General features: G+C 37.6%; 1 protein-coding gene across 1 annotated transcript in view; it reads left to right on the top strand.

The window, feature by feature from the left end:
- Window positions 1-1,536: 1,536 nt before the first annotated feature.
- The window catches only part of LOC144445415 (uncharacterized), a 45,042-nt gene continuing 24,152 nt past the window's right edge, over window positions 1,537-22,426 (top strand). The window contains exon 1 of the mRNA XM_078134954.1: window positions 1,537-1,602. The gene's annotated coding sequence lies outside the window, so the exon portion shown is untranslated. The remainder of the gene's footprint in view (window positions 1,603-22,426) is intronic.

Genomic DNA, 22,426 nt, shown 5'->3' with positions numbered 1-22,426 from the left:
GGTGGGTCTACTCATGATGCCCCTCAGGCTATCAGCCATTACTCGTAGAGGGGTAGATCGACTCGTGATGTCAGACTTTGTCTAACATGATTAGAGAGTCAGTTAGGCCTAAAAAAATAGTTGTGTGGTTCCGGTTACCCGACCCCACCTAGCTTTTCACTGCCGACCCTACACTTTTTTTTTAGGTATTCGAGAAAAAATAACGCAAAAATTGTGAAGTCTCACGAGAAATAGTGGATGCGAATTAAACTGCCACCAACTTAAAAAGACAATATAAAACTGTTCTTCCAATCTGTAATGGCTTTATTTTTAATTAGACATTATAGTATTATATTTATTTAGATAAGATTGATAGATTTACGGTCGAAATTATTACATCATATATTTATAGTTTATTTTGGTATTACATTTATGACATAATATGATTTACAGTACGGCATATTATGTATTTTATGACATTTATGGTTAGTATTACATTTATGGGTATGACGTCAGACCACTGAGGTACGTACTGAAGAGTTGTGACTACAGGTTTGGTGAGGGGAATTAAATGTTGAATCCGAGGCTGAGGTTTACAAAATGTAACCATGACAAATCATGTGACCTGGAAAGAAATACTATGTAGTTGTTTAATTACCCCAGATGGTAGGTGGAAGTAGAGAGATGAATCACTAAATGAAGACGTCGCAGTGAAAGAAAGTTATACAAAGAAAAGGAAGGTGTACGTTTAGAACATCAATTCTATTTGCCATTTCGTCATGGCCTCCTGTACTTTCTGCACCGCCTCCCCACCACCACCACCACCACCACCACCACCACCACCACCACCACCACCACCACCTCCACCACCACCACCAACAACAACAACAACAACAACAACAACAACAACAACAACCACCAAACTTAACAAACAAGCAAGCAAACAAACAAAAATCTCCACCCCCACCCTCACACACACACCCACACCCACACAACCCCCTTTACTTTGAACCGTGAATATTCAGTACTATAACAACACCATGTTGCCTGTGCAGTGTAGGACTGTGTTCGGTTATTTTCGTCTATCTATGTAAAAAATTCACCATTGCATTGGAAGATTTGATGATTGCAAAGTCTAAAGGGGATACATAACTTAGACGGTGGTTTGGTCACCCTATCACTATTTATGCGTGGCTCTACACAAATTATTTATGACGAAGTAACGTTTTCACGTCTTGCGATGACGTCATTGATACATATTTGCATATATTTGCTTATCGTATAACAGGTAGCATTATTTCATACACAGTTTTAGCGACTAGCCTTGTATACATTTGTATTCATGTTCATTTTAGCAATAACGCTGTGGTTTCTTCCTGTGTCCTTTTTGCTAATTTTACAGTTTAAGAGGGTTTTTTTGTCAATTAGATGACAATCTCGTAACTTTTTTTTTCAGTCCAGTGCCTTGTACTGTTTGGTCACGGAGTTTGCTGGCGGGGGTCAGTTACTAGAGTTCGTACGAGGACACAAAGATGGCAGATTAACGGAGAAGGCGGCCCGGCCGTTCGTTCGTCAACTCGTGTCGGCTTTGCATCATTTACATGAAAGGGGTATTGTTCACAGGTAGGCAAAAAAATATGACCCTTTGCGTGTTTGTCGTTCTTAGTGTTTTAATGCGATATACACGACTCATAACGCGTTGTATTGTATCGGTTTTATGTGATTATATACATTGTGTGAGTAACAGATGGAAAGCGATATATTTACTTGCACTGTACCTACTCTATACCATTTATAACAGTATGACCCTGACCTAGTAAACTATGGAAAGGTCATAATCCATGTACGCCATATTCATGGAAAATAAGAAGGAAAGGGAAAGCAGGGAAGCGGGAAAGGTAAATCATATCGGAGACTGTTTTGTAGTAAAAAAAGCCTCGAAAATAAAATGTTTAATAGTGATTTGAAGTAAATTTGATAATTAGGTAGAGTGGCTTGCAGTTTTATCAATGTCGATGGGCTCTGTAATATTATAAACAGCGACTCAACTCAGAAGATGACCCTTAATGATATAGACCGTGCTAAGAAATATATATGTACACATGTAAACGTCGAATTTAAGTAGACATAACGGGTAACAGGAGAGAGAGAGAGAGAGAGAGAGAGAGAGAGAGAGAGAGAGAGAGAGAGAGAGAGAGAGAGAGAGAGAGAGAGATGTGTTAAAGAATATTTATAGCTGTGAAAGACATGATTATGTACGCGTTTGTTGGAGAATATATAATTTCCATGGCCCGCACTACAATTATTGACGTCCAGTACTTTACCAACACAATGTGTACAAAATAACTATGAGATCAGATCGACCACCAAATAATTGAAGGTGGTCTCAGCTACGGTAAAAGCGTTTTACTATCCATTGATCGATATCTCACAATCTTAATTAATAAAGGTCATACCATTTTGTCCCAGTTTGTAAAATCCACAATCCGATGCCGCCAAGACACATGCAGCGATTAACTACATCATTGCTTGAGGCTTCAACAATCAGTCGACACACCGTGTTTTACAGCATGTCGTTGCAATTTATACTGTTTATACCGGAGGCAATCTCTGAAACTGAGGTTATGACTTGCTTCACTATCCCACTATCTCAATTATCGACATGCCGTCGGTAAAATCCACACGGTGATGCACCCAGAGGTATGCTTGAAGAAAAAAATGGAAAGATAAGAAAATAAACAAATTGGGTGTGACCTTGATGTTACATTTGTAGTTACCTGGTTGTCAAGGCAACCACTCGCTACAGTGGGGGAGTAATCTGTTGATTTTGGACTACCCTTGAGTAGGTACACAAAGAGAGAGGTTTTGTATGACATTGCTTTCATCAGGTCTTTTCACACTTTATCGTTATCAGATTAAAAGGTTGGAAGGACAAGTTCAAGAGTTCAGTGTTACACCAATTAACCCATATGTTCACCTCTGGTGGCACTATTTTTGTACAACTTATAACCAAATAAAAGTATTATGGTCGTTGAAATCACGGAAATAATCCATGTCACGTGATGATAGTAAAGAGCAGTATTATTGCAATCGTCAAAGTTCATTCCAGCCTTGGATGTCCCTCTAAAATTAGTTGAATAAAATTATTGGATTTTTGGAATTTTTGGCACACATCAGATTGTCTTAGACGTGAAACTTAGATATAACCTTGACATTTGTACTAGTGCCAAAATTATTGTCTAAGTTCGACATAAACATCATCATCATCATCATCATCAACAACAACAACAACAACAACAACAACAACAACAACAACAACAACAGCAACAACAGCAGGAACTCATCCATTCACACCATTCATTCATTCATCCACCCACCCCTCCCTCCCTCCCTCCCCCTGCTTCCCTCCATCCATCTAACAATTAATCAGTCAACCAACCGACCGACCGACCGACCGACCGACCGACCGACCGACCGACCGACCGACCGATCGATCGATCGATCGATCGATCGATCGATCGATCGATCGATCAATCAATCAATCGATCAATCAATCAATCAATCGATCAATCAATCAATCAATCAATCAATCAATCAATCAATCAATCAATCAATCAATCAATCAATCAATCAATCAATCAATCAATCAATCAATCAATCAATATAATACTTGATCTCCGTGTGATTTCCATAACAGGGAGTGGTGGCTAAATCAAGAGTGGTGTATAGAATTAGAAACCATCAACCACAGATAACTGTGTTAGTTATCTGTGCATCAACATAGAACCGGAATTGTTATTTACGTCATGCGTCATTTAGGAAACCAAGTGACGCTAACAATGACGTCATCCAGTCATGCATACCTTATTGCTAATATCTGTAGCCAATCACAATTAAGCATGTTAAGTAGATTAATTAGTCAAGTGAAACTTAAAGAACCAATGAAAACATTAAAACTCATCAATAAAAAACTCTCAAGTAACTGAGCAACTGAAGCGATGCTTCAGACCGGAAGGGCAAGACAGCGTGTTTCACTTAGAGTGAATTTCATCAGTGTATTTATTTTGTTGTTTTGATATCCAGTTTCGTTTTCTACACAGTTCAAGGTCGTTATAAGGACACACACGTATAACACATCGGTTACACTTTTTACCACTGAGGTGTCCTTCACCTCAATAAATTCTGAACGATTCGTCAATCTGGCTCGTCGTAGCCATTGGAAGCCTTTTATGTCGGAATTTGAAAGCCAAGCCGTATCATTGTAAATTATCTGAATTATGCCAGATAAAGGTAAAATGCTGTCAGGCGAATATACTTTGATGTGCGGGGGTAGTTGTTGATGTGAAATCGGGTCAAGGCGAGTTCGTTTTATTTGCATGTATGGTGATGGAACACTTTCCATCTTGTCGTTTCACTGAGATCATCGTAAATTAATTCATTTAGTGCCTTTACCGCCAAATTAGTGTGACCTAAAATCATCATGTTTTTGTAAATTTGGGGCATATTTATGGTTAATTTTGGTTTTAGTCACAGAAAGTGTACGTGCTGATTAATTTATGTCAAAAAATCTTCTTTTTTAACGTGATCATATTTAGTAAGTGAGATCTCCATGTGTTTGCTAACGACGTGGTTATTTATATGAAATCAAATATTTTTTCACCTGTTACATCAAATTGTAGTCAATGTATACGACAAAGGGTTTCAATATAATCCCCTGAGGCAAATCAGTGTATTTTGTCGACTTTAGACATTCTATAAACGAAACAAGGTCATCCAGTATCGCTTTTCAAGTGGTTTGTATCCCATGAGCGACACGGTCATAACAGTCACGGTCATGGGCTGCTATATTGTTACGGTTCGATTTAATACTACATACCTTCTCAGTTTGAGAGGTGATGCATTCTAATTCCTTGGGATCTAGGTCCGATGTGAAAAAATATAGAGGATTTTTATACATTTGCATATAATTAAAGCTGACCTTTGACCTGTGGTCATTAATGATAATTAGTTCTATGATTCCAGTCTAAAAAAAAGTTGAAATGGGAAGTTACAGATATGCAATAATTTTGTTTCTAAAAATGGCTGCATGTTCTCCGATTGAAGTGATTTATATGCATTGCATTCTTTTGAGAGCGTGCGCACCCGCGCGTGTACCTATGTCTGTGAGAATAGGTATGTCTAGTTCAATGTCTAAGAACACTGTTACAACTGTTTATGAGTATTATTCAATATTGTCAAACATTTCACCAGTTCAGTAAAGTTTAGTTCTAAAATCACTTCTTTCTTATTTCTTATATCACTTGAACGGACATGAACACACTTGAAGAAGACTTGTGGGTAATATGATGAATTTTTGGAAGAATATTTGGACAAAATTTGGACGAATAAAGAGTATTATTAATAGTGTTATATACCCCCCCGGGGGGGGGGGGGGCTAACAAACAACGAATTCAGGCTGTTGTACTTCCTACTTCAAGAAAAGAAGGGCGATAAAAATCTTGGAAGTCAGGCGCATTAACAAGAAATGTGACAAGTTCAGCTCGATTTCAGGGAGGATATTACAAGATCTGCGGCAGGTGCCGGTCTTGGTGTCAGGGAGGGTGTCACAAAATCTTCCATAAGTGTGCTTCGAAAGTTAGAACGCACTCTGGACTGTTCGTACACGGAAACCCAACCCGATGATTCCATCTCTAGGTAGCGGTGTGAACATATACATTAGTTTTCCATTATCATTGTAAGCAGGACCACGTTCCAATTTGCTTATTCGTACATCAAGTTGCAATGTAGTAGTTCACCGTGAAAACGTTTTAGCAGAATCTTTTAATAGTGATACAAGTCGTTGTTTGAAAAAACCAGTCCACCCAGACAGCCTATGATTAATGTGCTTACTCAGCATTTCCAATATCGGCTAACTAAAACGACTTTGATATAGGCGTATGGGCTACTTCAAGATAATTTATTAATCTGTGACTAGACATTAAGCACGTTTGGTAGGAATTAAGTCTGCCCTGCTATAATTGGCTTCGGCCGTAATATTCAGACCGGCAGCCGTAGTTTCAAGTCCTGAACGTGATAATTTACACACAGCGTAGGACATGAGTTCGGAATGTGATCTCCTGTATCCAAAATTGAATAAAGGTTACATATTTTCAAGTAAAGAAATCAGTCAGAGAAATGTTGTACCTACACAGTGGACCTGAGGTAACTTTCAACAAGTATATGATCTATTTTAGCTTTTGACATCATGTGACACTTAGCAGCCATAAAGATTGAGTCTCATATAAAGTCTAACTCTCTCTTCTATCAATATTAAAATAGGACAAACTGAGCAGTGTAAACTATTTTATTTTGGCGGTTTCCAAAAAAAGATCATTTCATAAAAAGATTTCATTATTATTAGACGAGTATAATAATGGTAATGTTGATGTATACACTACATTACATTACACTACACTACACTACATTACATTACATTACACTACACTACATTACACTACATTACATTACATTACATAACACTACGCATCTGGGGTGTGAAGATGAAGAAATATTAAGCACATAATGCTCTCATCAGTGATATGCAAATTAGGTGTAAAAATGTGAATTTTGGTAAAAAAGTTATATCTCAAAAAGTACTTGGTCAATGAGACTGAAACTTGGTGAGATGTTTCTAGAAGTGTTATTCTGCACATTTTCTTCAAAATATTTTGACACAATTGGCCCTAGCAACCATGACCACGCCCTTAGCAGCAACCAAATGGCAGTATATTTTGGTTAAATAACAACATCATCTGGTAGGTAAGTGAGTAAACATTAAAAAAAATGTATGCAAATATCCCTAGCAACCATGACCATGTCTATAGCAACAGCCAAACGGTGGTGTATTTCACAAAGATAACAACAGGGATTCTTAGACAAGTGAAGAAACATTTAAGAATGTATGTAAATGTGCCTAGCAACAAGACCACGCCCATAGCAACAGCCAAATGATCACGTTTATAGCAAAGGTAACAACAGGGATCAATAGGCAAATGACTAAACGTTCAAAAAATGTATGTAAATGTCCAATGTTTTCAAATTAATGTTATCGTATCTGCAGCGGGAGCCTGGATTACATAGGATCACCTTTGTTATGGACTATTAAAACTTCCAATATCAATGATCTCTGCTAAATCTATTCTTTTTCACATCTCCAGATACAACAGAGTTTGAATCCCAGGTGTTCACATGATATGAGTGTTACATTAATATCAGTCAAGTGAAGATATTACACAGGGTCATTCTATGTTGTTGGTTAACTTTTTCTACATAGCTGTGCTGTAGCTAGGCAACCGTTCTTACACTTCAGTTTAATCCTAACCTGATCTTGACCTTCAAACGAACTCACAGGATGCTTCTATGTATATCGCCAACATTGCAATACTTTTATACTGACCACATAGTTGAATTGGGGACGTTTTTGGAAGTACTTATAAACAGATAAAATACTTCAATAATTGTCGGATTATATATATATCAGTTTTATTCTATCATTATCCTATCACCTGCTTATAAAATGACTACTTAAAAGAAAGTTGACCTATTGTGAGCATTAGCGTAACTTGGTTCAAATAAATGATAGAGAGATCGAGACGCAAATATTACACTGTTATCTAAACGAGAACGTGTGTCTCGGAAGTGGCGGCAGAAATTGACACGGGGCATGGAACTCACAAGTTCGGTCTCCTGGTCTGTAATAGAAATCTGATCATGGCATCATGTTCATTTCGCCTGGTTCATTTCACACTTCTTTGAAGTCCATTTCATGTTGGTTGACAAGCGAACCAATTACTGTCCTAAGCCATCCTATTTCATCGTCGTTTATTTTTCCTTGATACTCTTTCGACCCCGTGTATGTTTTCTTTCCACGTGCTGAATTACTGCAGGCCTTCTAAGCGCACAATTAATGCCCTACTATGTACTGTACAACAATTTATATTAGCTTTAAGAGGGGCTTTTATTGCCGATTTGTTTTTGTCGAATCACTCCGCAAAATAAACTGAGATTATACTGTCAGATCTTGTCAATAGAGAAGTGAAACAACCGATAAAAACAGCGATATAAGAAAACTAAACCGACACTTTCACACGAACAGGTGAGGCTGTTAACAATGTTGGAATGGTCTGTCTGTCTGTCTGTCTGTCTGTCTGTCTGTCTGTCTGTCACGTCCTTATCCTTTTCTGATGGATCGATGGGGCTTACTGACAGTTCGTCAATTCTTTCAGTCCACCAATCAATCAATCAATCAATCAATCAATCAATCAATCAATCAATCAATCAATCAATCAATCAATCGATAGAGCGATTGGTTGTCAGCCAGTCAGTCAGTTAGTCAGTCAACCACCCACCCACCCTCCCAACCAACCAACCAACCAACCAACCAACCAACCAATCAATCAGTCAGTTAATCAATCAATCAATCAATCAATCAATCAATCAATCAATCAATCAATCAATCAATCAATCAATCAATCTGAACTTGAATGAATAAAGTGACGACACGGGTATCAGTCAGTCATAAATTACGTCCATATTTATTCTCAGATGACGTAACACTATAGATATGGAGTTGATATGTTGTCAGCCTTTGGGGGAAATAGAAGCCAGTGACATTAAGTGAAAATATATTGATAGATTAGTCGGAATGGTAAAGAAAGTACTTATAACATCAATTTCATTAACAATATTAAGTTGTGATATTCTCCTACTATCGTATATCGAGTCAGGGTAAAGAGTTCAGTTTGAACCGACCTGATTAGCAGCTATCTAATAAAATGAAAAAATATAAAATATATAGAAAGACGTATTTACGATTTCCAACAACGTGAAACTGAAGTATTAATACCACACACTGTCCTTGATCATCCACATCATTCAATTTTATTATCTTCCAACTTTATCATATGGATATCAAACCCAGCAATTTTCCGCCAGCAGTTTGTAGACTTTATATCTATACTGAGACGTTTTCTTAATACATTCTCAGCAGTGGTTGAACTCTAATAAAGTAATGATTTTCACGTCTTAAATAAAAAGACTCCATAAAACTGACTCCTATGCTCCGGAACTCGGGGTGTACGTTAACTGTTGACTTTAATAATGCTTAGGAATTGATAGTAATGCATAGAAATGAATGAATGTCATGACCAATGGTGAACCAATTTGAATTTCAAGGACAATTTGCCCTAGTCGGAAATATAGCGGGAATCTATACACACGTCTCTAAAACACGGGACAGCATGAGCTCAAGGGGTTGGTAACAAGAGGCACGTTTTTTTTCTGTCCTTCACATTTCAGGGGAATAATTGGATACTGTATACTTTCGTTTCACCTAGAACTGGATTCTTATTACTACGTACTAGTGTAAATGTACATTCACCTCATTATTAAATAGGTGTTGTTGATGTTATGCACATAATTCGTGGAGTATCCGTTAATGAAATTGAGCGTAGTATGAATGATTCAATAATTGATCAGAAATTCTCACTCAACATATCAACCACTTGGAATGTATCTGTCACGTGATATGTAGACTGCTTCATTTAAATAAACGAGATATTTCAAAAACATCCCCGTATAGTTTGATAGTAGGTCAGATAAGTTTGGGTGGGGGAGCTGACAGGAGGGATGGGTTGGGAAGCTGACAGGGGGATGGGGTTGGGGAGCTGACAGGAGGGATGGGTTGGGAATCTGACAGGAGGGATGGGGTGGGGAGCTGACAGGGGGATGGGGTTGGGGTTGGGGAGCTGACAGGAGGGATGGGGTTGGGGAGCTGACAGGAGGGATGGGTTGCGAGTATTTATTTGCTACATTGCATGATTAATCAAGTCATCGTTCTTGCCAGTTGGTCGATCGTTAGTTCGTTAGTATATGATGGATCTTAATTGATTATTTGATATGCTTCATATACGCGATATTGAATCAGATCATAATGTCTCACTACTGTGTATTGCCATGATCAATACACAATTTCAAAGCACCCTATCTGTCGTCAGTACACTTAGCCGTGTTTACACCATCAAGTTCATCACATGTTCCCTTATGCCAAATCACGTTCTAATCGCCGATAGGGGGAGGGGTATAATTGCTCGGCTTTGATGCCACCGGATAATTCCACAATTTCGGGGAAAGCTTTGTGTCTGAATTATAATCACTCTCATGGGGAGGGCAATGCTGAGTCAGACGCAATCCTTGAACTAGGCTGACATCATCACTAAATCCGTTACCATGACAACCTAAGTGCACTTGTTATGAGAGATGATTCAGGTACCGAAGTTTCATTGTCACGTTTCGAGTTCAACACTGTTGTTAGTCACGGTAGTGAACAACCACTGATTATGCAAATTTGTTCATATTTGTCATCAATAGAACAACCTGAGAACCCTAGATTGACCTCTGACCTGGTGAAGTCATTCGATGAATAATAACTAATCATCGTTTTTAGTTAAAGAGCAAAAAATCTTCATTATTAAATAAACTGACCGATGACGTAGCCTCTAGTTCAGTCAGGTTTTACAGAAAAATAAAGCTTGATCTTAATTAGTTCATTACGCGTGAGTAATCATGTTATCGATTGTTTGTCACCCAATGTTGCGACTGCAGCAGACGACAGCGTTTTACAAATTATGATATCAACTTCGAAAATCCAACAAAATAATTTGAATGTTGAAAAAAAATGCAGTCAGCTTGGTTGATATTACTAAAATGAAATTTGACAGTGAGTGCACCGAGAAGTGGCGCTCGTCTTCATATTGCTGTTGACAAGTCGTCTAAAAACCATTGACTGGAAGTGTCAAGGTCAAAACCCTAGGTTGTTACAAAGAAACCGACTTTGACCTGGTAACATTTGACTATCCTGTAAACTTTCATATAAAGGATGATAGTGTAGAGACCAGTTATGTGAAGACAGCGAGGGCTTGGAATACTGGTGATTACAAACAAAACTGTCACATACCAGAGATGAAAATGCATCCATGAAAGTTATTTTGCGAGATAAAATGGGAGATAAGAACAGCTATGCTCTTCGATATCTACGCACGAAGTAGCAACAACCTGATACTTGAGTTACATAGACACACGCTCGAATTAATGCACACGCACAAACGCACAGGAACGCGCATAGGAATGCATTATGCACGATTAGTACATACTCGCGTGCACACACGCACATATACACGTACACGCGGGCGCGACCGCACACGAATACATGGAGCCCATGATATGATTTTGAATGCTAATGCTATATACAGTAGCAAGTGATGAACGCATCACCGTTGTACATGCCCCTACGTAAACACGAAACATTGTATAAATATTTCAGAAGCGATTTAGAAACGATTCCCCACACACGCTCCTCGTCAAATTTCCTTCAGGAGAGGTTTGAGGAATCAAGACGATGTGCTTGTCTTCAAATTTTAAGACATTTAAAGGAGGTAGAAGGTGTTATTTTATTGCAATTAATTTAAGTGTATGTTTATGAACGGGTCAAGTACAGGCGAATATATAGTACTAATGGTTTAGAGTTGATGCCATTATTAGAATAAATGGCCGTAGGGAAGCAACGACAGAAAATAGTGTTTATAAATATGAGTACGTAGTGATAACTCTTTAAAAAATAACGGGGTCAACAAATATACATCAAAGACATATATCTCCGTTGCAATGCAAAGTAATAAAACAGTTCGTATGATGATTTAAGATGAGAGAGAGAGAGAGAGAGAGAGAGAGAGAGAGAGAGAGAGAGAGAGAGAGAGAGAGAGAGAGAGAGAGAGAGAGAGAGAGAGAGAGAGAGAGAGAGAGAGAGACGGACGAATGGTTTAGAAATCATTAGGTCAAACATATTCAAACGACATATTGTATGGTTTTTGACAAACCAATGATACACTAGAACTGTTATCACGTCTGATACAGTCTCTGAGTATGCCGCATTCTGTAAACGTGCGAAATATAGAAGTAAGTTTTCATGTTATGTGCTATTAAAATTAGACAGCTGCCACTCCAGGTTTAAAACGAACCTACACAACAAGTTGAGTTTTATTTAAATTTAACGAACATTGATTAGAATGCAATGAAAGTTCACTTTACGTGAAATGACCCTAAAACGCATTCAGTAATAAAATTGCATCTCTTTAGCGAATTTACAAATGTGTGCATTGCTTGTTTGGGTCACACACACACACACACACACACACACACACACACACACACACACACACACACACACACACACACACACACACACACACGCACGCACGCACGCGCGCGCGCGCACACACACAGACCCCCCCACACACACCCGCACACACACACACACACACACACACGCGCGCGCGCGCGCACACAAACACAAACACACACGCCATGGAATATAGGTCTAGTGGTAACAAATCCCTCTACTCCTCGCCTCCAACATACAACATTGCAAATATTGTGCCAGTTTTGTACAACACGTCGCTTGAAATTACCTGCAAGCAACAATGTGTGGATGACGTCATCTCATCGGTCGCTCTGAAAGATGAGTTATTTGTAACCACGCGATAAAATGACAAGATGCACGAATAATGTATTGATGACACATCTTTCCAAATTTAGAAAAAAGGCACTTTGGGTATTCGACAGCAGTTAGTCTTTACGATGACAAATTATGAGCAAGTTGAATAAAACTCATTGATATTTGAACTGTGAATTAAATTAGTCATCCCTAACGGCACAACATTAACCCAAAAAGACCAATAGGTGGCGCTATTGTCGGATTTTCTGAAATGTCGCTATGGTTGTTGCTATGGTAACGAGACAAATTCATCCCTTTCTCGACCCTAACAATTAACAGTCCTATTAAATAATTCACGTTGTTAGTGATGCTTGGATGGCGTCCTTAAAATCATAATAGAAATATGAATTATTGAAAATAGAAATATGTTCGGCCTTGAAAAACTTGAGTGTGTATGAAGTTCTTGTTATCTGGGTCCTTTTCACATATCGTATGTTCAGCACGTTCTGTAGTTTTATTTTGATTGTGTACTTTGAGTGGCGCTGTTTTTTGAAGTATTGACGTTTCACTGGTTTAATAAGTCCGATTTGTAGTGCTCAAGGACAACACTAGATTACGATTTTATTATCACAATTTACCGTTTTGATATCAAAGTAAAAACCGCCAATATACAACAGCCGACAGGTGGAGAAACTCTCACGTGACCGTCTAATGTTGTCAACTTGATAACCAGTAGAATTACAGAATTCTTTCAAATTTAGCGTTGTTTATTGTTTGACCTTATTACAATGCAATCCAATAAATGGTTTTGTTTGTCTTTTTATGTCTGATGTCTGTTTTTCGAAAATAAAATAAAATAGGAGAGATAAAAGCTATCGTTCCCGAAGAGCAAAAATCGCGCCATAAAGTTAATGCTTTCAAGGGTAAAACGTGAAATGAACGGTATATAAATGAGTCATACAATCACGCGTGAAAGAACGGGACACATGTATAGAGATGAAAGCCCAGTCCATTGCTATTAACTTTTGAAGTAAACGGCATTCATTTTGTAATTTGGGGATTTACAACATGCACTATTAACAATGGTCTTTCTTTTGGTAGATTTTCTCGCGTGTTATTTGCGTCTCATAGTTTTGAATCACAAAGTACACAAAAGCGGTCGGGCGGTCAGTCTGGCCGTTCGGGTGTGCTCGTAAACAGGATCAATAGGTACTCGTTAATCACCATCTAGTAATCCTACCTGTCTGTCAGCTTGTGTACCTTAATTACAATCCCGCCAAATTTGTCGCTTTATATGTATTCATCGCGCCAAAAACAACCTTACGGGGGTTAGATTACTTTCGGTCCTTGGAGACTAATTGAATAATTCGCAGTCAGGTACACACACAATATCAAGCCAACTTTCTTTGACCCAGTCGGCATAAAGTTAAAACGACACTTAAGATATCCTTCGGATTACTCTTCTATTCCTTAAGAACATTGTTTTGGCATCATGTCAACACAAGTTTCATTCAAATCCGACAGTTGAGCGGTTGATGCGCAAAAACGAGCCTTGTGGATGTACCGGCTACATAATGGTTTTACAGTCGTGAAAAGATGGCGGCTTTTTATCAAAGGAGTGTCGTTTGCAAGGTATCACAAAAGCTGAATTCCAGCCAATGCACTGTCTGTCAACACTTTTTGGACCGAAGTAGACTTTGGGGTAATTGAAATGAAATATTCAGTTGAAGGACGTAAGTGACCAGTCGTCTTCAAACTTTACAACTCCAAGCATTGGAAGACACAGATCAAGGGACATGATATAAAGTTACAGCAGCAAAACACAAAAAATACGGAGAAAGTCTGGGAGACTTACAATATAATACAAATTGAAAACATTCACGTCCCATTTAGGTGTCCTAAATAAACGGGACTGCTTGAATATTTTTTTTCATGAACTTCAAACATCAAATTGTTTTAAATGTTTTTTTTTTAAATATTTATTTTATAGTTAATCCATCATCTTTCCGTCTCACGCCTTCAGATGTCGGCACACATTAGTTGCATTAAAACCCCGACTTTTGAAAACGTTCGGCATGGTTTGATATCCAACGGGAAGACCTCGTTTCTCCAATGACAATTGCCTTACTCTCGAGTGTAGGATTTAAACTCGATTGAACGTAAACACTATGTGCAATCTGTTGTCCTTCAAAACGTATGTGCGCGGCAAGCCGATGAGCATTTATACATAGGGTCGTTGAACGAGGCGAGGGTCTCGTAAAATAGTCCCTGCATAAAATTGATGACATCAGTGGGGGTGATGTCATGCTGACGTCAGCGCTGTAATATATTATCATAATGTTTTGAATTTGAATATTTAGGTCAGTCAGTTACCCCATTTGAACATATTGTTTTGACTTATCGTGGTCACGTGGTGGTGTTGGTGGTGGTGGTGGTGGTGGTGGTGGGGGGGGGGGGTCCGATGTATGTATACACGTTACAATGTTCAATAATTGCCCCATTGACAAGTCATTGCCACAACTGAATACTCTGTACTTTCCTGGGTGTCGTGTGTGTAGCTTACCTGGGTGTCGTGTATGTACTTTCCTGGGTGCCGTGTGTGTACTTTTATATGAATAACATGATTTCATAAACAGATCGCCTTTGTTTCTAAATAAATGTCACTTGTAACAAACAATGGCATTGATTCGACCAATAGACAAGCATGACATTTTTTCATAAAATTCCCCATTTTGTTTTATGCTTTTGAAAAAGCTTATCTTTACTGCTGTCCTTTCACCCCGGATGTAGTATTTATAGATCATGGTGGACGTGTCTTCAATATGACTTTTTCAAAATACACAGGCAATGAGGTCGAAAATGATAACAAATATTGAGCAAATCGATTTTTAGGGCCATTTTATTTTTGACCCCAACTCTGAAATACTTTCACCGCATTTCGGACGATACACACTTCCGCGCAATATTCAAACACAAATTCTTGTAATTCAGTCATTTTTGGTTTATAATAACTTTATTTTAAATCCCAACCATGTCAATAACCCGTCTTTATTTTGAAATGCTTTCAAATTTTGGTTTTGAAATGACCAGTGTCACCAAATAAACTACGTCGCCAGTACAATTTATTCACACCTATTTGACCGACAGTGAAGAGGGTGAAGGGAACTGGTCCGAGCGTCTCCAATTCATTAGTATATACATTTTCAGGACAGTCTAGCTCTGTCTTTTTACGTTCTTGTTTATTTATTTGTTTTATGTGCTGTCGATACGTGTATTGTATTTCCCTTCAATGTCCACGTCTGATGTTGCTGAGTCTCACTGCTGTTCAACCGTCGGTCGGTCGTTGACCGCAAGCCCTCCTTGCTATTAAAGTAAACAACCAACGTTACTGCGTTGTACGTACGTGAAGTCGTATTTTTGTTGGCTTTGCAAGGTGTCCTTGTCTTTATTACCGATAAAAAAACCCCAATCAATTCTGATACTCAAGAATTTGTTCATGATCTGACGTACCGGATACATAGCTCATGTAGATCGAAATAGCCGTAATACGGTAATTAATTGTTACTCAATGACATTTTGACATTGGCAACTTCCGCATGCGCAGTAGAGGGTTAAAAGTAGCACACCTGTGCGTTTCACTTAGGACATTCACCTTGCTCGTTGGCATCCAGACTACCTTGTTCACATAATCACATTGGAGTGGTATTCCATTAATTGATTTAACCCCTGTGGTCAAAATAATGGAAAACTTGTATTGAAAACAACCAATGGCATGTTTCCTTTCAGCATATTAATATCGTGTACGAAGTAATGACTTCGGAAAGAACGAATATTAAAAAGTACGAAATGAATTTATTATCGTTTAAGTTAGTCATAAATATCATAATATATCACCAACGTTTATGTTATTGAATTTAGTCTAAAATACTGAAATGTGACAAAAATTACAGAAAAACGTGATATTTTGGATTTCTTATGGCGGAAATAGTGGGATAACTGGATGATAAGAATTGCTCCTTCCGGATGTAGTGTAGGCTGTGAAGGAGGCCATGAAACTATAAATAATCGACACTGCAAACTACACAGACTAATACATATGATTGTACAAACAACTCGCAGTATTTTTTAAATGCACGAACTAAAACAATGTAAATGTCTGTCTGTCTGTCTGTCTGTCTGTCTGTCTGCCTGCCTGTCTGTCTGTCTGTCTGTCTGTCTGTCTGTCTGTCTGTCCGTCTGTCTGTCGGTACATCTTCCTGTGTGCCTGTCTGTCTGTATTTGTCTGTCTGTCTGTCTGTCTGTCTGTCTGTCTGTCTGTCTGTCTGTCTGTCTGTATGTCTGTCTGTCTGTACCTGTCTGTCTTCCTGTCTATTTAGAAGTTTGTCACTTGTTTATCAGGATTTATCTTAACCAGTCAAAAACGGACATTGTGGATGGTGGGGATAATACATCAACTTTGCTATTATACATGCATTTTTCCGCCACTTTTGAAAATCGAGATCTGTTTGCGATTACTGCGTCATGCAGTCTGTCTATACTTTCATAGTACAGGATTTGTGATAATTGTATTCAGGTTTGTAGTTGATCGATTCACACCTTTTACATGATGTCTCAAACATATGGTTTTGTAGACGATTTGTCAATACCTTTTCTATCGTCAGCGACCAAGCTGGCGACCGTGAGATATCTGAGTCTATAAGATTAATTTGGTCATATTTTGTTTATCTATACCCCCAACTTTAAATAGGTGTTGTTGTTGTTGTTGTTTTTTTTTTGTTTTTTTTTTGGGGGGGGGGGGGGTGTATGAACTGGCGTATATTTTGTCATGTATTCCCGTCACCTCATAGTAGTCTTTTTGGCGGAAATAGTGGTTTTTGTACCAAAGTCTCGTCACATCGTAACAACTATAAACCATGTCCTCACTAAATCTATTCTGGTGAAGTTTTACCACGTTTGAATGGCAATCCTTCTACATTAGCCGATTTACTTGGAAAGACCCCTTAAGATGTAACTAATTTGCCCCTCCCTTCTGTTGCTCAGATATTTGTCTATCTAACATGTAAAGGCCAGTGATTTCAATCTCAGGTTCTTGGTTAGTGCTATGTTATTAGTAGAGCCATAACTAGGACCATTGTTAAATAATTACTTGTATAACTCTGTCTAACAATTATTTTGAACTCCTACATTTTAATCAGAATCTATATGCGATTTGGGCCTCACCAACAATAACTACACCAACTACTCAACCAGTCAACCAACCAACCAACCAATTAAGCAGATGAACAAACACACACACAAACTAACAAACAAACAAACAAACAAACAAACAAACAAACAAACAAACAAACTAACTAACTAACTAACTAACTAACTAACTAACTAACTAACTAACTAGCTAACTAACTAACTAACTAACTAACTAACTAACTAACTAACTAACTAACAGGCAAACAAACGAACAAGCAATAAATACATTGTCGGACAAACATGTTACAAAGAAACAAGTAAACAAACAAACAAACAAACAAACAAACAAACAAACACAAATCCACAGTGACTAGTTGCTCATTGCCATCACTTATTACTCGCCTTCTGTTAGTAGATTTCCGTTACTCTCCGGTAACTAGGACGGCACAGACCTTTCGTTCAGTAAACTGGTTCTCTATTCACAAAGTATTTTGACTCTGTCAGCGATTTTTCTCTCAAAGACCTTGGCCCATGTTCACTAGTATTATTGTCTTGATGAACCCATCAATCAATTTTCTCACAGCGATCGTTAACATGGAAATGTTTCTACTTTGTTGATGTATTAATGTCGTGCATTAGTGGTGTTATAGTATTCATCGCATAGTCATTTGGTCTCAGTATTCATCTATCATACACCCATCAAGTACCCTGTCATGTGACAAACAGGACGAGAGGTGTACAAAGCGTCATTGAATATTATCAATGGAAATAAACATTGCAATGTCCTTGCAAGGCCAATGTCATTAAAACCTTGTGTGTTTTTTGAATGACGTCGACTGTGGAATCGAAACTGTACAATCCATCATGTCGATAGTTAGCGAACAGTTAGGCAACCAATCTATCAATCCACTTACATCAACGTCATCGACAAAAATTTCTACATATGTTTAAACTGCAGGCGTGTCAAGGTTTCGCGAACACCTCATCCCTTGAACTTGACACGGTACATGACGTAGCGGGCGCTGTAGTTAGTTGTATTTCATTTTAGTAAAAATAGATGTTTTGCACGTGTTTGGTTTCTGGCACGGATCACTGAACTGTCACAAATATCAAACTCGTTCAAAACCGATACATCGGATTTCATTTTGTAAATACAATTGAATGTACTATGTAATACGTAGGGGTCGTTAGCCTAAAGGTTGTTGTACGCTATAATCAGCGCAGTCTATTACACTACAGTAGTTTGGAATCGACTCAGGGTCGCCATTGAGAACACCAAACGTGTCCCAGTTCAATATGTGTAATTAAATGTGAGCACTGAGAACGGCATTGAATAATGCAACCATGCTGTTTAATATTGAGTATCCTGGTGAATTGTGACTAGGTGTGATGAAGGACGTATATGACATTAAAAACATCACTAGTAATAATTAAGATCAATCAAAACAATATTAGTGAGTAGTCGGGCATGGAAAAACTCACTCGTCTTTTCCATTAAATAATCTCAACATTCATACACGACATTTTCATTTTCAAGTACAGGACAAGACAAGACACTAAAAATAAGACATTAACATTTCCGATCACGCGTCGTTTGTTTTGGCCGCTCTCTGCCCTACATTTTCAAATTTTAGCGCCAAATCATAACAACTGTCAATCATTTTGAATGACACATATCTTGAGATTTGTAACCACGCCTTCAAATCCTTGGCAAGTGACTGTGAAGCATGGCGAAGCCTTGATCTGTTGCTATGACGACGTTGCTATGCTAAGAAGGAAGTCGTACAGTCTCAGTTTAAGGAAACCTAATTGTAGTAATTGTCATAATAATCTGACGTAAGCATGTCATTTATTTGTCAAGGATCATCGATCCAAAAATGTTGTCAAAGAAAAGAAGAAAGAAACATATATAATATATTTATAAATATATCAAGCAGTAAACAATTTATTGAGTAAACAAACGGACGTGCGTACTTGCACAAATCCGTTACACAATTGTTAGATAAGTGATTGTGATTGAAAATGACCTTGAAGAAACTAGAACGGAAAGGACGTCCTCGTTAACAGAAGAATGAATAACAAATACACTATTGATATCACTGTGGATTTTGTCATGCACCTTTTTACTTACTGATAAGACAGCGGAAGAGAATTATCGTAACACATTCTTTCAACTCAGTTTCTTCGCCATTTGGTGAATTGGAAACTAAGTCCCAAACTTATATCGCTCTAGCCATCATTAATTTATTAATAACTATATTCAAACTATGTTCAATTGTCCAATAATCAAGTTTAAGTTCATATTTTAGCCATCAACATTTAAGGGACTTGACAGAAGTTACAGGGGGTGATTTTTTTTTCGAAAAGTCTAATGCAGTCTAATGAGAATGCGTAATGTGCCGAAAAATACTCAGAATGCTCTGTTCGAAAAGAGCTCGAGCGCAGAAAAAAGACAACGACGTTAAATACATTTTATTAATTGGTTCGCTTTGTTTCAATGTCTAACTTCGAGTTATTATGCGTACAGATTGTGGTTGGCTACATGCAATTAGTACAAGATACGGTATGAGAACCCCTGTGGTATTGTATGAGATATAGGACACTAGGTACAAGGTATTGTATGAGATATAGGACACTAGGTACAAGGTATTGTATGAGATATAGGACACTAGGTACAAGGTATTGTATGAGATATAGGACACTAGGTACAAGGTATTGTATGAGATATAGGACACTAGGTACAAGGTATTGTATGAGATATAGGACACTAGGTACAGGGTATTGTATTAGATATAGGACACTAGGTACAAGGTATTGTATGAGATATAGGACACTAGGTACAAGGTATTGTATGAGATATAGGACACTAGGTACAAGGTATTGTATGAGATATAGGACACTAGGTACAAGGTATTGTATGAGATATAGGACACTAGGTACAAGGTATTGTATGAGATATAGGACACTAGGTACAAGGTATTGTATGAGATATAGGACACTAGGTACAAGGTATTGTATGAGATATAGGACACTAGGTACAAGGTATTGTATGAGATATAGGACACTAGATACAAGGTATTGTATGAGATATAGGACACTAGATACAGGGTATTGTATGAGATATAGGACACTAGGTACAATGTATTGTATGAGATATAGGACACTAGGTACAAGGTATTGTATGAGATATAGGACACTAGGTACAAGGTATTGTATGAGATATAGGACACTAGATACAAGGTATTGTATGAGATATAGGACACTAGATACAATGTATTGTATGAGATATAGGACACTAGATACAATGTATTGTATGAGATATAGGACACTAGATACAAGGTATTGTATGAGATATAGGACACTAGATACAAGGTATTGTATGAGATATAGGACACTAGGTACAAGGTATTATATGAGATATAGGACACTAGATACAAGGTATTGTATGAGATATAGGACACTAGATACAAGGTATTGTATGAGATATAGGACACTAGGTACAAGGTATTATATGAGATATAGGACACTAGGTACAAGGTATTATATGAGATATAGGACACTAGGTACAAGGTATTGTATGAGATATAGGACACTGGATACAAGGTATTGTATGAGATATAGGACACTAGATACAAGGTATTGTATGAGATATAGGACACTAGATACAAGGTATTGTATGAGATATAGGACACTAGATACAAGGTATTGTATGAGATATAGGACACTAGGTACAAGGTATTATATGAGATATAGGACACTAGGTACAAGGTATTATATGAGATATAGGACACTAGGTACAAGGTATTGTATGAGATATAGGACACTGGATACAAGGTATTGTATGAGATATAGGACACTAGATACAAGGTATTGTATGAGATATAGGACACTAGATACAAGGTATTGTATGAGATATAGGACACTAGATACAAGGTATTGTATGAGATATAGGACACTAGGTACAAGGTATTATATGAGATATAGGACACTAGGTACAAGGTATTATATGAGATATAGGACACTAGGTACAAGGTATTGTATGAGATATAGGACACTGGATACAAGGTATTGTATGAGATATAGGACACTAGGTACAATGTATTGTATGAGATATAGGACACTAGATACAAGGTATTGTATGAGATATAGGACACTAGGTACAAGGTATTGTATGAGATATAGGACACTAGGTACAAGGTATTGTATGAGATATAGGACACTAGATACAATGTATTGTATGAGATATAGGACACTAGGTACAAGGCGCTCACATAACAAACAAAAGAACAAACAACAATACAAGTAAGAGGTAAAAGAAATCGCGTCATGTCCCCTACATCGGATTTTAATCAGATTGCGTCAGGATATTAATGTAAATGGCAATTTTCAGTCATTGTTTGACAAAAAAGTAATGACCATTGTGTGAAAGTACAATATATCCAACACAGGCTGATACATGTAAACACAACAAAATAAAGCGTATTTAACTGGCCCTGAAATATAAACGTGAAAAATGCGAAAAGATTATATTTCGATGCAACATATACTGACATGGTGCTGTTTTGTTATATATGATTAGATCCAAGGATATATAAGTTTTGAAACTATGTTCACAGAAAAAATACATTAATCAAAGTTATATCCAAGAGTTTTATTATATGATGTTATGTTTATTAAATGTTGTGTTTCATATAGTACTTAGAATGCTATTGAAATACCTGTAATACAGTA

The sequence above is a fragment of the Glandiceps talaboti genome, chromosome 14 (genome assembly GCF_964340395.1).
Source record: "Glandiceps talaboti chromosome 14, keGlaTala1.1, whole genome shotgun sequence".
Lineage (NCBI taxonomy): Eukaryota > Metazoa > Hemichordata > Enteropneusta > Spengelidae > Glandiceps > Glandiceps talaboti.
The sequence above is the reverse complement of the archived record's forward strand: the minus strand, read 5'-3'. Positions and strand labels throughout refer to the sequence as shown.